Here is a 6,062-nt window from a genome sequence, read left to right as displayed (position 1 = left end):
AAAGAGCAGATCACAGTCTCCGGTATGTCAGATATTACATGGTGTAAAATGGTATTCAATTTCAATAAAAAGCTAAAAATATATTTTAATTTAAGCTATATGTACAGTATATTCAGTTTTTAAGTGAAGTTCTATCATTGGTAACATTAATAAGAGAATAAAGTTTGTGTTTGTAGGTAAATTTTATTTAAAAAGTGCTTATTTCCTGAACTATTTAATTTGATTTACATATGTTTATTTAAAATAATAATATCATTATAAATTAAGGCAAATGTAGGGGTAAAAAGTACCTGACTACCTCCCAAAACCCAGTTCTAGTTATGAACATTTTTGTATTGGATACACTTTTAAAATACATTTCTGCTGTTAAAAATCAATATGTAACCTCTAAGAACAGGGTTCCACAGCCCCATGTTGAGACTGGGGATGTCCAGACAGCAATGGTTCAGATAGCAATGGCTGCTCTTGCGTTGCATTCAGTATATATACCGCGTACCGCAGGGCCTAAGGTTGTTCCTTAATCAATGTGTAGACTTCACTGAATCATTCCTGGAACTGCGGTGGAGAAAACCAATATTATGCCTACTGGCATGTCTCAGATATCTTAGGCTAACGGAGGACTGAAGAGTGCATCGATTTCATGCTGGTTATGACCAATTTGGGTATTAATGGTTAAATAATTTCTAGATTTACACAACCCCAAAAAGCATAATTCAGACATTGAAAGCAATGCATCACAAGCTCAGAAACATGAATATGTTCTGTCTCAGTGCTCTTAGTTTGTGCTAGGTTTCAGACTATAATCTCTTGTAAGTCAAATCAAATCCATTTTGAGCAGCGCATGACGATGGCAGGCCACTGACAGGTCAGAGGGATTTCAGAATAGTTCACTTTCACAGATGTTTAAAACAGTCAGATATTCACTTCAAACAGGAGCAGAACCTGCTAAGAAAAACGTCTTAATGGCGACATGAGCTCCACCGTCTTTCTTTCATTTTGTTCTGCATCATAGGCTATATGTTGAAAAGTATCAACCCACATTGGGCATTTTCATTTTTAAATAAGGATGAGAGATGTAAAGTAATTCTTGGATGTGAATCAAGATTTCTGATTATAATGTGGGAGATTTAATCCTGATTGTGTTCTTCTTTTGTGATCCAATGAAATAGTCACTTTTTATGTAAAGTCATCTTGAATGGTGACTACACACATAATGGACTTTGAGACTCTGATGTTTGAAGTTAATCTCTTCTTAAAATATAATGCCTATGTACATAAAAGAGCCTGCTAGCACAATGTTGGGGGACCTTATTGCTGAAACGATTCAGTAAAGATATGCACCTTCAAAATCCACAGCAAAGCCTGATTGTTTCTGACTGTCAGTGGACTATTTTCTGACTATTGACATTTTATTTTGAAAAAGAAATGGCAGTTGTGTATAGATGGTGAATGTGAAGGCTGGTTGCTGGATCTTGCAATTAAGGAGCTTTTGACAGCTACCCCCTATCCTACAACATATCTTTTTTCAGTGATATCTAAATGTAAAAGAGGGGATGTTTTTAAACGCCAATTGATACACCACCCCTGTCTGTCTTCAACAGTATAATTTCAAGCCTGTTCATGAACTGAGGCTTCAATAAGATACAGTGTCCCTCCCTGATGTTTGAAACTTTTTTTGTATATTTTCCATAAATATTACCTCGTGTATTGTCTGCAAATACAGACGGTAGAACTTCAGATTTCTGTCTGCAGGTATTGCCAAGGAGTTGAACCAAACAATGCCGGTGGTTACGTCAGAGGTCAGCAATCAAATTACAATGTCATACATTACTACAGTATATCTGCATAAGTGATTTCAAAGTCCTATCATAAATAAATTACATTTTTAACATTTTATCCCATTTTACTACAGGGAAGGAGGTGTCTTCTCTGCACTTGAATTGTCATTAATCCCTAGTCAGATATTTTACCTGGGGTGACTAAATGAGATAATTTTGTAATTTGAAAAGAACACATTTGTAAATATAAATTCTGCATAGTTGGGTTAACCACAAAACGATGCAACCATTTCCAGTTTGTAAAAAAAAATACTTTAGTCTCTGTAACAAACTCTTTAAATTGGTGTAAAAACATATGTGAGCAAACTGCTATTAAGATATTTATTAATGTTATTTAAATATGTATTAATTTAATACAGTACTGGATCTGTAGCTGTTGTGTAAGAGTTCAGTTGTTCTGCATGTGTTGTTGGACGTAAACGTTTCTTAAAAGTGTGCCTTTACTTACTGTACAATTTGCAAGTGATCAACACTATAATGACAGGGTTGCATTTCAATAACTGCCTTTTAAATAAGGCAATCTTTCTTAATGTTCCCCTCCTGAAAGCTTGTGTGTCCATTTTCCTTTTCAATAGCCTGCCTTTTATATAAAAAGCAAAAAACAATTACAGAAATCTGAAAACTCCTTTTAATAATCTTTTTGTATGATGATTTGCAAATATTTTTAATAGTCAGAAATGAGATTTTTTTTTGTATTTACCTATGTAAATACTTTATTTTCCATTATTTAAAAGAACCTCATAAAATGGAATTGTATCATGTTTGTGAATGGAAAGAAACTGCAGGAAACATAATCCCATCTTGTAAAGTTTTGGAACTGGTTTAAAGCATATTTGTATTTAGAATGCTGAGGAGAAAGTACTGAGAAAATTGGCGATAATTTAAAGGCTTTCAGTTCTTGACCCCTGCTATTTTCTTAATGAAAAGAAGTAAATTGATAGTTTTTAGTGTTTCTTGTATCACCCGTTTGCCTGTGGCCAGTTCTGTTTCCTAGTTAAAACACTGAAAGTCTGCAAATTATGATTGAAAACATCTCACCAATGCTTGTTTTCCTGCAAGCAAAATTACAGGTGATGCTAATCTCTTATCCCACAATCCATTTAAACTAAATTTCAGTCCTACACTTGACCATCTGAGGTATGTGTTTATGCCAGTTTGCAATGATGTTGAGAGGCAGATCTGTCACTGTTCTTTTTAACAGAAGAGAGAGAAATGATACCTTTAAAAACTATTCAGATTCTTCCTGTGGTGCCCCTAATGTTTTTGTGAAATTACAAAGTGATGCATACACATTTTTAAATGTAATATTTTATTGAATGTGTATGTTGTGATGGACATGCTTCCCATCCAGCGTGTATCCCGCCTTGTGCTCATTGCCAAGTATCCCCCGCAACCCTGTGTTGGATGAAGTGGTTAGAAGATGGATGGATGTATATTTTATTCAAAACCTGGCTGCTCAGACTGAAGACTTTTAAGGGTAACCTAAGGTGTATTCATTATCAGCAAAACCGAAAGAGACAAGCATTACTGCTGCAAGTCATTTTGGGAAGGTCTCTCTTGACTTTGCATATTGCTTGATGCAAGTTATGCCCATTTTTCTTGGCAGATCTGCTGAATCTTTGTCAAGTTGTTTGGGGATCACTAATGGACAGCAGTTCTAAAGTCTTTTCACAGATTTACTCTCTTATTCTTGAGTCACTCTTGTGTAGCTGATACAAATGATAAATTAAGCATCTTGGTTGGTTTGCTAAACAAATCTTTTAAGTATATGATGTGACAGGCTCACCAACTGTTCTGTTTGAACATTTGGAAGGAAAAAAATGAGAGTGCATTACGACACTTCTCCTCTTATAATATTGAGATAGTGTTTTATATTATGCATCTACATACTTCCTTGGGATGCCTTAAAAAAACTTGCACAGTGTGTAAGTTGTCTAGATAATTATTTGCTGAAATATACATGTAATTGTAGAAGGGATTCAGAGTCTTAAAGCATGCAAGTGCAGTTTGACTTGGTTTGGTGTTGTTAGTGCTGGTGTGTTGATTGCTGCTTACAGGGGCTTAATTCTGACATGCAGTCATGTTTCATCAGTGCCAGGCTCTATCCTGTAATAAGGTCACATGCACAGGGAGTGGTAACTGTGTGGAAAGATATTGGGGATTACTATCACATTAAAGAAAGCAATTATGCTCCTGTTGAGCAAGACTCAAAAGTTGCCACAGTTAGTTTAGTGTGAGGAGCTGTGGCTACCAAGGAAGAAGTAAAAGTTAATACCACCCTATAATCTAGAAAGACAAAACAATGTTTTAGCTCTTGCTCCTTCTCCGGGTATATGGGAGAGAGAGGAGGGGAGCTGAGATATAAAGCACTGGAGAACAGAGGACAGAATGAGTAGGAATGGATTCACAGGTGAGAGAGTGTATCTGGGGGAAAGGTGGAAAAAGCTGAAATCTGTAAAAATTCTCAGTTAAGGCTTTATTTCCTCAGTGGAATTAAAGGTTCATGGGTTAGTTTTTTCTAATAACGTCTCTACTAAAGCACAACAGCATGGAACACTTTCTCTCACTTTGTAATGTTATATTGGAACCCCCAGGTCTCCTTGGTAACGGCACCTGACATTAATTTGTAGTACCAATGCATTATTTTACCCGCAAACATCCATTACTTTCTATGGTTCTACAAGTTACATTAGGTTAAAAAAAATCAGGTAAATGTGCTGGGAAACCCTCCAGCTGTAAATGTAGAAAAAAATAGCATTTTACAAGAACATGTATATATTTTCAGTTAGACTTGCCGTCACCCTGAGAAAATAGTCTAGTCAAAACATGTTGGTGTTTTCTTAATGATTCTCTATACATTCAAGTCTTCATTATAAATCAAAATGTTGTTTAATCCATGTAGAACAATGCGATTATCCAGTTGCTCAACACAAAGCATAATCAAAGGCTTTTTAACATATCTAAGATTTATAATGCTTATTAGCGTTATTACAGTACCTCTCTGTTTGAAGTAGTGCCATCCCTGTCAATCTAAACCCTTTCCTATTGCCTCAAGGGTTCAGTGAAATAGGTTTCTACTTGTGGGATCAAACATGGTGCTTGTGAGTCACTGTTGTCCAAGGTATAGTAATGTAAAGGGTTTAGTTCCTTCTTAAAAATCTTAGACAAGAATCTAGCATGAACAACAAAGAAAGAGGTGATATTTTCTTAAATATTTTATGTGCATGGTATCCAGTGCTGCATGTTTTCTTTTGTGTGTAATTTATAATCTAGTGTTGGCACTCTGTAAATACTGTATGTCAAGACTCATCATGTTCAAATAAAATTTGTACTGAAAGCAATTGTTTCCTTTTGTATATTTGAATGTGGTAACTTGGGAATCTGACATAGCTTGTTACCATAGTTCTCCTCTCTTAGAAGTATACTGTATTGTGCATTCATGGTAGAGGGGGAGCCGGAGCCTATCCTGGAGAGCAATGGTCGCAGGACAGGTAAACCAGTCCATCACAAGACCCAGACGGACACGAGCACACACTCGCACATGGGTCAGTTTTACAGAAGCCAATTAACCCACCAGTATGTCTTTAGACTGTGGAAGGAAAGTGGCACCTAGAGGAAATGTGAACACTGGGAGAACATACAGACTCCATGCCATGCAGGCAGCACCCCAGAAATTGAATCAGCACTAAACACATTGCTGGGTGCTTGATACAGTGCTATTCCCTTCTGTTTGCTCATCATCAATTGAATACAAGAGCTGTTGAGTTAGAAGTAAAGGGGCAAATTCAAACTGACAATTTGTAGAGATGGGTGGATGTTTGCCCGTTATGTCTTCGAGCATGTAGGGGCAGCAGCATCCTGTTGGTGTTACCGTGACAGTTTTTTTACAGGACGGGGTTGTTAGCCTTGTGCCCAACCTGCAACATGGAGGACCTGGCGCCCAACATGGGACACGAACCCACTACCCTGAGATTTTGAGTCTCACGCTCTACCAACAGAGCTAGTTGGGGCCTCAATTTGTAGAGAGACTGCATAATATTTGTCATTCTAATATTGTTGAAAGTTATGTAATTTAATTATTTTTCAAAACCATGGACTTGGAGCAGAAAAACGTATAAACCAGCAAGAAGACCAGTTAATGGTACAGTAGCAGTTGGCAAAGGCACTGCAGAACCATGACTGAGGACTAACTGATTTAGGCCAAATGCTGACAGTGCCTAGGAT

General features: G+C 36.8%; 1 non-coding gene across 1 annotated transcript; it reads right to left on the bottom strand.

Moving 5' to 3' along the window:
- Positions 1-5,775: 5,775 nt before the first annotated feature.
- On the bottom strand, positions 5,776-5,849 carry trnal-caa (transfer RNA leucine (anticodon CAA)). Its single transcript has one exon. It is a non-coding gene; the product is annotated as a tRNA-Leu (tRNA).
- Between the last annotated feature and the right edge of the window lie 213 nt (positions 5,850-6,062).

This window comes from Atractosteus spatula, chromosome 2, assembly GCF_055471065.1.
Source record: "Atractosteus spatula isolate fAtrSpa1 chromosome 2, fAtrSpa1.hap1, whole genome shotgun sequence".
NCBI classification, from domain to species: Eukaryota; Metazoa; Chordata; class Actinopteri; order Semionotiformes; family Lepisosteidae; genus Atractosteus; species Atractosteus spatula.
The sequence above is the reverse complement of the archived record's forward strand: the minus strand, read 5'-3'. Positions and strand labels throughout refer to the sequence as shown.